General features: G+C 36.9%; 1 long non-coding RNA gene across 1 annotated transcript; it reads left to right on the top strand.

Annotated features, from left to right (window-relative positions):
• Nucleotides 1–7131: 7131 nt before the first annotated feature.
• On the top strand, nt 7132–10684 carry LOC136224073 (uncharacterized). Its single transcript, XR_010686268.1, has 3 exons — nt 7132–7343; nt 8116–9562; nt 10128–10684. It is a non-coding gene; the product is annotated as an uncharacterized lncRNA (long non-coding RNA).
• The last annotated feature ends 2258 nt before the right edge of the window (nt 10685–12942 follow it).

The raw sequence follows: 12942 nt of genomic DNA, 5'->3' as shown, positions 1-12942 counted from the left end.
GCTTGTTCTGAGGGCCAATTCTTCCCTCTTCACTTGCTAACTAGCTTGCACTCTTCCTATGTACTAGGCTTGGTTGTATTCCTCATTTATGCTTTCCATATTTATAATATATGATTTGCAATTTCCGTTTCTATATACGTGTTGATGTTTATTGCTTGTTTTGATACTCATAATTGACTATTGTGTAGGGGAACGCGATTTCCGACGCCATTCGGGCTATCTTTAGGGATTCATATAGGTGTTGCCTTACCGGAAGTGACAAACCGGAAACCGTAGGAATTGACACACCACGGAACTTACGGGCCCTAGTTTCTGGTCCCCAGCATTAGACACGCCTTGACTAGGAACCACGTAGTCTAAGCACTTCACGGGTCGGTCGAACTACACATAGTCGTCTTTGCAAGAGTAAACCGTCAACCGAATATATTTGGAGTTATTGCATATGATATTTATAACTTATCGTCACCCATATCACTCCGTGGAGTTTTCCATTACATAAATCTGTGTCACCAATAGGTTAGGAGTAGTTTGTAGTTGTGTCTTACTTTACCCCAAAGTAATCACCGCTTAAATAACATACGAAACCGAGTCGTCTAATACTTGTAATTATAAATCCTGTGGATTCGATACCCGGTCTTAGCCGGATTATTACTTGATACGACGGGGTACACTTGCCCCTAAGTAGTCGTAGCGTCTAAGTAGAGTCAAAGAGCAATTTGTAAAGACCATATCCATAGACATAGCACATTCACCGCAATACACATTTAATCGTCGTAAGAAACTCTACCACTAGGCGTCGCGCTATCAAGTTTTTGGCGCCGTTGCTGGGGATTTATAATTTCTTGCAATATTAGACAAAAACGTTTTATTGTTAGTTTAAGCATTCCTTTTGTACAAATTGTTTATATCGACTTCTTTTTCTCTTTTTGTGAATAATTTATTTTGTTGTTATTAATGATCTTTTTCATGGTATGATGCCTTATAGTCGTCATCTGTGGGATGATCACAAGGATGACGGATGTTCGCACCAACAATCACCCTCGCAACTCGATGTGGTAATCTCTATGCTTAAAGATATTCAAGTGAGATTATCTAACAATGAGGCATATTGCAGGGATTTGGGAAATCAAATCACTAGATTGACGTCTCGTCTCGATTCAACCACGGACGAAGCAATTCGAGACACCAATCCGGGTGATCAACATGTAGAGGTCGAGTTAATTGAGCCCTCTCAAGAGGAATCCCCAAATCATGTAGGTTTTCTCAACTGCGAGGAGCAGGAAATTCTACTCGATGAGCCGGTTGTGTGCGGACCCATGGGAATGACTCCACAACTAGAAGAGTTTGAGGTTCCTTCTACCTCGGGTTATTTCACTCTCTTTAAGCTACCCAAGGAGTCAAAGAGGGAGCAAACTAAACTCTTCAATAATTTTTGTAAATATAGTTTTTGGTTTTTGTTAAATTCTTTTGAAGCTAACAATCCGTTTTGTAGGCACGGATTGTTTATTCAAGAATTTGCATTCCTAACGCGAATGGAAGCATACACCTAGGAGGAAATGCTAAGTCGAGCTCACCGACTATAACGTAGCGCTTCTTGGGAGGCAACCCAAGCTCGAATAAGGGAGTTTTCTTTCCCAACTTTTATTTTCCGCATGACATTTCTTTAAAAAAAAAAAAAATCCCACTTTATCCAAAGGAGAATAAGCCATGCGGGGCGTACACACCTATACACCCCGCGCACAGTACTTGTCATTTTTGTTTTTGCGTGAGTTAATAACGTTCACGCAGGGCGTATCCCTTTTACGCCCCGCGTGTCCCACCTTGTCCCAGATAAAATGGCCCAGAGCTCAGAACACGCAGGGCATCCCTCTACGTGCGTCCCGCGTATTTGAGTCTCTGGCCAAAAATGGCTAAAAGTGCACCTCCTACGCGGGGCGCCCCTTTGGGCACGCCTCGTGTAGGACCTAACTCTAAGAGTCCTATTTTGTCCTTCTTTATTTTTGTTTTTGTTTTGTTTTCTTTTTGCGACGCCCTTGGAATAGGCGTCATTTTAAATAACGCGGAGGGACGTGCAACCCCGCACTTTTAGTTTGGTTTGCACTAACAAAAACAAAAATAAAAATAAAATAAACAACAAAATAATTAAACTAATTTATTTACTCTTTTAAAATTTTCCTGACACGTTACCCCTCCTTCGGAAGTTAATTAAAGTTCCGTTATTTGTCGTCAAAAATAAAAGACGTCGACACAAGGGGATGATCTAATTAAGAAATTTTAGTCTTGGTTTTGAAATTAGGGAATTTATGCAAAGCTTAGGTTAGTACTAAACTAAGGCATTGAGTCTTAACCCAAATGTTATCTGCATAAAAACGGGATAGTTGAGAATTTAGCGAAGACTTGATAGTACACAATTTAAACCCGAATCTTTGTGAGGTATTTTTGAGCCTAAAAGAGTTCGTACGAGAACTCTATTTTCTTTCACAACTTTTCGAGGGCTTTGACGTTACTCGACTCATAGAATTTGCATCTAATACCGGGTTAAGTACACTTATTTTTGGTAAAAAGGCAATAGATGATAAACTGAACCCACTTAGGCTAATTTTTCTTAATTTATTTTTGTCGTTTTCATTTATCACTAGGAAACCCCTTCGAGCCTATTAACCAACTTTTTTGTTAATACCCCTTTTTAACATTTAACCCTTTTTCCTCTTGTTCAAATACCGACATAATCAAGTTGCACCCGAATTACCCGAAATAAGTCATGGCCTTAGCAAATGAGCACCATAAGTTTTCAAAATATTGTTTTTGTGCCTCTATCAAAACAAAGGATACGATAAAAATAAAAAGGCATTCTCAAGCTCCACCCGAGCAATTTTGAAGTATATTTTGTGAAATTCGCCAAGGCCGAAATAAACAAAAATACGGTGCAATCACAAAACGGTATTTTTGAGCTCGAGTTTCTTTAAACTAACCACTAAAGAAGCCACCCACATTACAACTCCCCTCCGGGTTCATTTTTAATATTGCCTAACCATTATGTAGGAGGAAAAACCCGTATGAAACGGGATAGTTGAGAATTTAGCGAAGACTTGATAGTACACAATTTAAACCCGAATCTTTGTGAGGTATTTTTGATCCTAAAAGAGTTCGTACGAGAACTCTATTTTCTTTCACAACTTTTCGAGGGCTTTGACGTTACTCGACTCATAGAATTTGCATCTAATACCGGGTTAAGTACACTTATTTTTGGTAAAAAGGCAATAGATGATAAACTGAACCCACTTAGACTAATTTTTCTTAATTTATTTTTGTCGTTTTCATTTATCACTAGGAAACCCCTTCGAGCCTATTAACCAACTTTTTTGTTAATACCCCTTTTTAACATTTAACCCTTTTTCCTCTTGTTCAAATACCGACATAATCAAGTTGCACCCGAATTACCCGAAATAAGTCATGGCCTTAGCAAATGAGCACCATAAGTTTTCAAAATATTGTTTTTGTGCCTCTATCAAAACAAAAGATACGATAAAAATAAAAAGGCATTCTCAAGCTCCACCCGAGCAATTTTGAAGTATATTTTGTGAAATTCGCCAAGGCCGAAATAAACAAAAATACGGTGCAATCACAAAACGGTATTTTTGAGCTCGAGTTTCTTTAAACTAACCACTAAAGAAGCCACCCACATTACAACTCCCCTCCGGGTTCATTTTTAATATTGCCTAACCATTATGTAGGAGGAAAAACCCGTATGAAAATGCAAATTCAACATGATCTCGAGTAAGTGCAAAGAAGAGTGCAAAAACACCGACCCACCAAAAATTGAGCGTAAGAGTGAAATCCCTTGGTGAGGTACTACCGGGTTCTCAAAAGATAATCGACCCCCGTTAATATTGCCTATTAAATTTGATCATGGAGGTCTCGAATAAGTTTTTGTACTCAATTGCTTGTGTAGGTACTCACCGAAATCTTTGCATAAAACCGTAACTTTGAAATCACGCACTTGGTAAAACCAACCTTCGGTTTGTTTCTCAATTATCTCAATCCCTTGTCTTTCGATTTCTTTTACTTGAGAACAAGTAAAACTTTAAAGTCCGAGGAGGTTTGATAGGGGCGTTTCGTCCCTATCTTTTAGCGTGATTTACGGTTTAATTTTAGAAGAAATAAATAAGTTTAATTACAAAAATAGAGTGTTTTAATAAAATAACAAAATAAAAATAAATTCCTTACTTTCGGTTAATTTCCTTTATTTTTAGTTGAATTTAGAGGATAAAACGTCAAGCTAACTCGGCTCTCAAGATTTGTATTTCAGGTACGAGGAAGGAGTCAAAATCTACTCAAATACGTGGGGCGTATCATCATTTACGCGGGGCGTATCGTCATTTACGCGGGGCGTATCGTCATTTACGCGGGGCGTAAAACATGGTGGCAGAAATAATTGCCTTATCCGCAGGCACCAGGTGGAAATGACTCAGCATACGCGGGGCGTATGACACCTTACGCGGGGCGTATGACACTTATCGGAAATGATTGGCCTAATCCTGAAAGTCAGACTGCATTGTCTCCCGGAGTCAACTCTCCATACGCGGGGCGTATCATCCTTTACGCGGGGCGTATCATCCTTTATACGGGGCGTATCGTCATTTACGCGGGGCGTACGTCAGACTACGCAGGGCGTATTTGAGATAATTAGACATAGAATTGGTCCACATTCAGGAGATTTCTGACGGAATGGGCATATACGCGGGGCGTGTATCACCATACGCGGGGCGTATTATGGGATTTCTGCACCAAATAATGTTGCTCCATACTTGTACCTTGTGAAGTTACAATTCTACCCCTAGCTTGATGTATAAATAAGAGTGACTAGCACTCATTTAGGCACTTTCAACATTCTACCTTCTATCTTCTACCTCTTTGTATAGTTTTGGTTTTAGATTCGGTTTATGTAATAAAACTCTCCCACCTCGAGAGCTTGTTCGGTTATTCCGGCCATCAACGTTCCGCTCCATCATTCGTCACCAAGCTCGAGAGTTCCACCTCCGAGTCTTAAGAGACGGCCTTGAGTCCGGTTAGCTTGTTCTGAGGGCCAATTCTTCCCTCTTCACTTGCTAACTAGCTTGCACTCTTCCTATGTACTAGGCTTGGTTGTATTCCTCATTTATGCTTTCCATATTTATAATATATGATTTGCAATTTCCGTTTCTATATACGTGTTGATGTTTATTGCTTGTTTTGATACTCATAATTGACTATTGTGTAGGGGAACATGATTTCCGACGCCATTCGGGCTATCTTTAGGGATTCATATAGGTGTTGCCTTACCGGAAGTGACAAACCAGAAACCGTAGGAATTGACACACCACGGAACTTACGGGCCCTAGTTTCTGGTCCCCAGCATTAGACACGCCTTGACTAGGAACCACGTAGTCTAAGCACTTCACGGGTCGGTCGAACTACACGTAGTCGTCTTTGCAAGAGTAAACCGTCAACCGAATATATTCGGAGTTATTGCATATTATATTTACAACTTATCGTCACCCATATCACTCCGTGGAGTTTTCCATTACATAAATCTGTGTCACCAATAGGTTAGGAGTAGTTTGTAGTTGTGTCTTACTTTACCCCAAAGTAATCACCGCTTAAATAACATACGAAACCGAGTCGTCTAATACTTGTAATTATAAATCCCGTGGATTCGATACCCGATCTTAACCGGATTATTACTTGATACGACGGGATACACTTGCCCCTAAGTAGTCGTAGCGTCTAAGTAGAGTCAAAGAGCAATTTGTAAAGACCATATCCATAGACATAGCACATTCACCGCAATACATATTTAATCGTCGTAAGAAACTCTACCACTAGGCGTCGCGCTATCAGGGTGGCACGAGTGTGTCCACTTCCTTGCCACTCTCAAGGCGATGGCTTGAACCTTTTCCTCTTGTGAGAGGAACGCCTCTTGGCATTCCCTTTCCTCCTGTCTGATCGCAGCGAGTTGTTCGCTCAAGGTTCTACATACCTCCTCGTTGGCTGCGAGTCGGATGGATATTTCCCTTAAGAGAACCATTATTCCTTTTGAGTGCTCTGTATGCCTGTCATAAGAAACAGAATACCAATTTTAGTGGGGTTGTAATATAGGTGGACTTTTTAGTGGTGAGTGGTTTAATATTTAGGAACTCGAGTCCGAATACCAATTTTGGTGATTGCATCATCTTTTTATCATTTTGCCCTAGCAAGCACGAAAGATGTATTTTGAAATTGCTCGAGTGGAGCTTGAGGATGCCTATTTTGCTCTCTATTTTTGCTTTATTTATTTTTCCTTTCTTTTTATCCGAGAGTGGCACAAAAACGATTTCAAAGATTACTTGTGCTTTCCTGCTAGAGACTTAGCTTGTTTCGGGTCTTTTTTATGCATTTGATTTTAGTATTCGAACAAGAGGAAAAAGAGTTACTTGTTAAAAGGGTGTTAACAAAGAATTTGGTTAATAGGCTCGAGGGGGCTTCCTAGAGGTTTATGAAAACGAAGAAAAATAATTAAGAAAGAATTAGCCTAAGTGGGTTCGTTTTATCATAATTCATTTAAATCTCATATTTCTTTTATGATATTGGAATCATGTTAAGAGCCTTGAAAATGAGTAGTTTTAAATATTAAATAGTGTAGAAAAAATAGGTACGATATTATAATTTGTCATTTGCTAATGATATTTGCTATGTAGGTAGACAAGAAAAAAACTGTTTTTGTCATCTCAAAGTTATCATGCGTGTGCTAAATTAACTTATTCTCATAGCAGCCAACATCTACCATATTGTAATGGAAAAATTATAAAATTGGGCCAAATGGGAGACCCATTTACATATTTAGCTCATTTAGTACTTGAGGGTATTTTGGGTCAAATGGATTAAATATGTAAATGGTCTCCTATTTGACCTAATTTTGTAATTTTTCCTATTGTAATTTGCCATTGCTTACAGTATTAAAAAGTGTAGAAAAAGTAGATACCGTATTGTAACTTGCCATTGGCTTATAATATTTGCTGTGTACTCGGTATCCAGTATAGAAGAACTGTGTGCCCCTTTATATAAAACCACTTTTCAGAACTTTGTATAAATGAAACCAATTCTCATCAAATATCTTCCACTCCTTTCTGTCTGCTTTTGTCTTCTCAAAGCTCCTATGTGCTGGCTAAATTAACACTCCCAAACCCTAAATCATTCTCATTCTTATAGCAGCCAACATCTACCAATACCTAAAATTCTGTAACCTTGTCTAGCTATTAGATTGGGAATAAGGCGGACGAGAAGAAATGCAAGCGTGGTGAAGCTGTTAAGCTTAATTGGACAATGTAAGCTTGCTTTCTCTTCTTTTTCTTTAATTCACTGGAAATTGCTTTCTTTTTCTTGAAATTTAGTGTTAGACTTAAAGAATAGGTAAACTTTATCTATGTTTTGGTGAAACCTGAATAGATAATTCCACATATGACATACAACAGTTTCTGTGAATCATTCAATATAAGCTCAGAGGGTGAGTCTCCATGTAAATTTAATTAGCGAAATTCTAAAGGAAAACATGTAAATTTGATAAATTTGCCAACTATTGATATTGTGCCTTTTTTCTCTAATAGAAGTTTTGGTTCAAACACCAAACCTCTTTTCTTGTATTGTTATGCCAAGTTGAGTTCATTGCTTGGGGGAAATTAAAAGTCATTAAGTTTCCATTCTGAGTGTATCTTGTAAATATTCCATGGTTTGAGTTTTCTTTGGCTTAAGGTTTTCTTAATCATGATTTTGTGATGCAACACAATTTCCCAAACCCTTCGACATGTATCTGCCAGCTCAATTATTTTCTCCTTACATACATTTATTTGAACTTTTCCATGTTTAGTTAAATGGAAGGCGAGTAGTTATATCCATCTAATAGAGAGACTTCATCTTTGATGTCATTTAGAACCGCAAAGGAGCATAAGTTGTGTGCCAATCACTGTCAATAAAATATGAAAAAGCTTTGAGATTCCTGTTGCTAAATTCATCTTTGTCTATAAAATAATATCAAATTTTGTTTGCCAAAGGAAAAGAAAAGGAAAAAACGACCATTTTAATTATGTTAATTTTTTGTAGGATAAACAATACTGAAAAACAGCAAGAAATTTCATGTCAAGAGGTGATTGCAGAATGTCGTCGGCGAAAACCATCCCCGAGGATGATAAGAGACTCCAAGTAAGTTGAGTCTAAACTTTGTACTTATCTAGTTGAGTGTGCTGTATATATATATGACAAAAATATATTTTAGTTGGTATACAGTTTCATTTTTATGTTGGCTCTATCATTTTATTATCTATTCCTAATAATGGAAATTATGGCTGATCATAATAATGGAATGTTTGATTACAATTGTATCAAATAATAGAGTTTAAAATAGATTAAAAAGGAAAATAAAAATTGAAACACAAGGACACTAGTTTGATAGATGGAAAAAGAATATAAAAATAACACTATTTTTCCTTTTTTCTTCATTTCTTAAGTACAAGAATTTATAACCTCAATAGGTGATTAGGACACCATTATTGAGAAACTAATAAACCTACAACTAAAAAAGGAAACGGTAAATAATGAGCTCTAGTGAATAAGAAAAAAATTGCTAAGAGACTGCAAGTAAGTTGAGATTTAAATTACTAATTTCAGGTCATTATTACTTTAATTTGGACAAATGTTCACCGCAATTTAGTTTAAGCAAAATATAGTGTTATACAAGAAAATATAGACGAGTTTTGTTTGCATTGGCAATGATTTAGTCTTATACAGTAAATTGTTTAATGTTGAAATTTGTTTTTGAAATGTTTACAGGTCAAAGAATGCTAAACCCCTAAAATCTACCTTGATCCAAAACAAAGCTCTATAGTCTAGTTGAAAAATCAAAGGAATTACTAAATGGCAAACTTTATAATCTTAATGATGGAAATTCAATTCCCCAATACATAACGGGCGAATCTTGTTTGCCCCTGCTTCCATGGATATTAAGTCCATATATTGGATGGGATAGTTTAAATTCAGCAAAGAAGGAGTTCAATTGTTGTCATAAGAAAGCAATGAAATGGATGTGCATTTGTTAGAGTTTAATCGTATATATGGTTAACCCATATGTACCATTGAGATTTGGTTAACTGTTGAGAACAGGTTAAAAACCATTAACTGAAATTATAGTATCGTATATATGGTTAACCGATATATTTGGACTGATTTGGGTTTCATTGGCTAAGAAACCGATACTTTCAGTTCGGTTAATTTATTTACCTAATGGACCGGGTAACCGAACCGTACCCACCCCTAATTGTATATAATTATGAAATTTCCCATTTAGAGGATGCGTAAGACACAAAGAATTCCTTAAGTCCAGGTACAAATAAGATCACCAAAATAATTACTGCCTTGTTCGAAGCAGTGAGATAGCATCAACCTTGAGTCCAGGTACAAATCCAATCACCAAAACAATCCGTCGATCAAGTAGACTATCTGGGGCGGAATCAGAATCATCATTGTCCTCGTCGTCATCATCACTTGAGTCCAGGTGTTTGTCTTCGTGATATACTTAATTTAGTTTCATTTTCATCAATATATCAGAATTAAATATGTAATAAAATTACTAGCCTTCTTGAGGTTCATTAGTGACATCAACTGAGATGTAATGATCCCACTGGTTGTGCTAGTAACGAGTGGCACTTGAGCCTAATTTTTCTGCAAGCTACATAATATCAAATGAGAAAAAGTTAACACGCAAACCAAACTCAAAGATATTTCTGAGAAGTGAAAGCAATGTCTGTTCATATATTTCAGGGACAAGGATTCCCTATTGTTGAGTTGCTGCCAAGCTGAATTCTTTGCCATTTTGATTATATTATGTATATGAGTTGTGAATAGAGAAATATATTTAATTTGAATGTAGAAATTGGTAATTACAACAGAGAAATTGGTAATTAAGGAATAACAGATTTTGCTTACATGTACACAACACACTATAATCATAAGCCTATATGCAGATGAGAATATCACATTATACACTAGAATCATAAGCCTGTATGCAGCTGAGAATATCACATTACGCTTCTGATAAACGGGATGAATATCCTTTTCAGGGAATGAAAAAGCACAAACTATTAGGAGAAGATACTCTTCCTGCAATAGCATAAAATCGAAAAATTCAGCGACTACTCAACGAGTTCACAGATCTCCTGTCCGAATATGGAGGTGCTGAAACTAATGTGGCCCAGATAAACACAACAGAACCAACCAACTAGTCGGCAACAGAACGAAGGAAACTCGCTACACGAGTGATAAACCGAAAGAACTCAGACCAGCAAGCAATGGAGGATGATTCTGCCCCTATGATGGCAAACGATACTCGGTTACCGGCTGATCAATTAGATTCAGGTCCAATGTTGACGGATCAAGTCATCCTGGATACACCAACTATGGACACTGGTCCATGATTCTTTAACTTCTAACTAATAGGATTGATCTTAATGAGGATTAGCAGGCTAACCGTCCTTGGCATCTGTCCGGGGAACGGATCATAAGGAAGAGAAGAAATCTGTAACTATTTATCGATGTTTTTTGGTGTAAAATCTTTTTGTGGTTTGAGTTATTTCTAAACATAGACTCTAGTTTAAAAGTTGGCAAACCAGTACATTGAGGTTCATTCCATTAGCAAACATAGGCCAAATTGACTAACCGGGTTAAAAAAATAAAGTCAAAAGTCAGAAGGAAAAGAGTTACTTTTGTCCCTATATTTATTTATTTTATAAATTAATATCCCTTATTATCCAATGAGCAAAAACAAACCCAAAATGAAAAATAAAAACCAAATATACCATCTTCTCAGTCTCTATTTAATTTTTTATTTTTCCTTTTCCTTCTCTCTCATCTTTATTAATTTTTGTCTCTCTAAAATGAATTAAACATAAGAACTTAGGTTCCAAACAAGAGTGAAAGTACCTAACACAACCACGTCCACTTCCAGGTTTTCTCTCTATACATTTTCCAACCAAACATGAACTCAACTCATACTCTCATATAAATGAGAAACAAATTCTAAATCTTTTTGAATTTATTAATCGAGAATATTTTAATCCTATAAAAATATTCATTTTTTAATGTAACATAAATTAATAAAATAGTAAAACTCAACGTTCTCTATCTGCAACCCAATTGAGAAAAATAAAAAGATGAACTAGAGTACGTACAGCTCTTCAGGCCATGAAAGCTCCTTCAAAAGTAATTTTCTTCTTTACTTTTTTTTCTGTGTTCTTATTTCTGTGATTCCCAAATTCAACAATTAACAATTAAAAAGTAGGTTTTCGATTTTATTAAAGTTGGATATGGAATATGATGAAGTGAAAAAAAAAACAGACTTTCGTCTTAAACGAATGTTCGCGCACGAACAATGCCTAAAACCGTCAACTATCGTTGAATCGCGCACGACTAACGAAAATTGGAAAAAGAGAATAAACTCTGAAATTTTATTAATCGAAAACTGATTACATAATGGGGACGTCGCGCCTTTATATAGGCTGACAAATAAAACCTAATTCGAAACCTAAAAGGAAAAGTAACAAAAACACGGAAATAATTGAAAATGCGACAAAAACACAAAACTGCAGTTTTGAGGACCAAAACGACCTCAGATGGCTAAAAAACACATCCACCATGGGCCGAATCCAATCAAATTAGGGTCCGAAATCGCTAAATTCCGACAAACCCCGTTTTAACTTCAAAATATCAGTTTTGCCACCGGATCAGCTTTCTCCAAATAGTTCAAGACTCGCTCCACTTCATCAGAATATTAGAAATTGGATTAGTTTTCTTGAATAGGTTATTGCAGATTATAGTTTCTTTTTCCATAACACAAATAGAGTTCCCAACTACATTCGGTACTTTCACTCTTGTTTGGAAGCTAGACTCTTATGTTCAATTGATTTTAGAGAGCCAAACGGTAAAGCAAATAATTTCACTAATTTGAATTTCTGGAATGCCTCTTGGATCTGCCCTCTGGTATACCAACAATTGCAGATTGAATGATCCGTGTACACTTACTGATTGTGTGTCATTTTCTTCTTGGTAAAGGCTGGCCTAATTTACAATGTATTCCATTAGATGTGAACAATACTCTACTTCGAACGATCAATTAACCACACAGACAACGAACTCCAAAGATCGCAGATTGGATCTTGAAACAACAATCAAAAGAATACACACAGAATTTACCCTGGTTCGGCTTAAATGCCTACATCCAGCAACTTCACTAATCAATGGAGATTACAACAAGATTCAGAAACCGTTTCTTCTCAAGAAACTCTCGTGTTTCCCAATCCCTCGCTCTAGAAGCTTTGTTTTCCCAAATCAGTATATCCCAGTGTATACAAATGATTTCGTTAAGCAGTATAAAACTAATTCCCAACCTAAACCTTTATAGGCTTTACAAGAATGTGAAATACCCAAAATACCCTTACTTAAAATATATTAACACACCAAGACCATGCTGACTTGTTGTCTCGCAGCCATGCTGACTTGTTGTCTCACAGTCATGCTGACTTGTTGTCTCACAGTTATGTTGACTTGTTGTCTCACAGTCATGCTGACTTGTTGTCTCGCAGTCATGCTGACTTGTTGTCTCACAGTCAACATCAGCACATCAGCTCGTGATAGAAAAACAACGACTTACAATCTCCACCTTGTCTTTCTGATCACCCCATCGACTAGTGAAGAAAATACGAAGGACCATTGACCATCCTAACTAGTTTCAAGCAATGTTCAAATTTATTACTTGAAACAGATTTGGTCAGCATGTCGGCTGGATTATCCTCAGTTCCCACTTTCACCACCTGAACAGTACCAGTGCTAATCACATCCCTGACGAAATGCATTCTCACATCTATGTGTTTGGATTGCTCG

This window comes from Euphorbia lathyris, chromosome 3 (genome assembly GCF_963576675.1).
Source record: "Euphorbia lathyris chromosome 3, ddEupLath1.1, whole genome shotgun sequence".
Lineage (NCBI taxonomy): Eukaryota > Viridiplantae > Streptophyta > Magnoliopsida > Malpighiales > Euphorbiaceae > Euphorbia > Euphorbia lathyris.
This window is presented reverse-complemented; position numbering and strand designations above follow the sequence as displayed.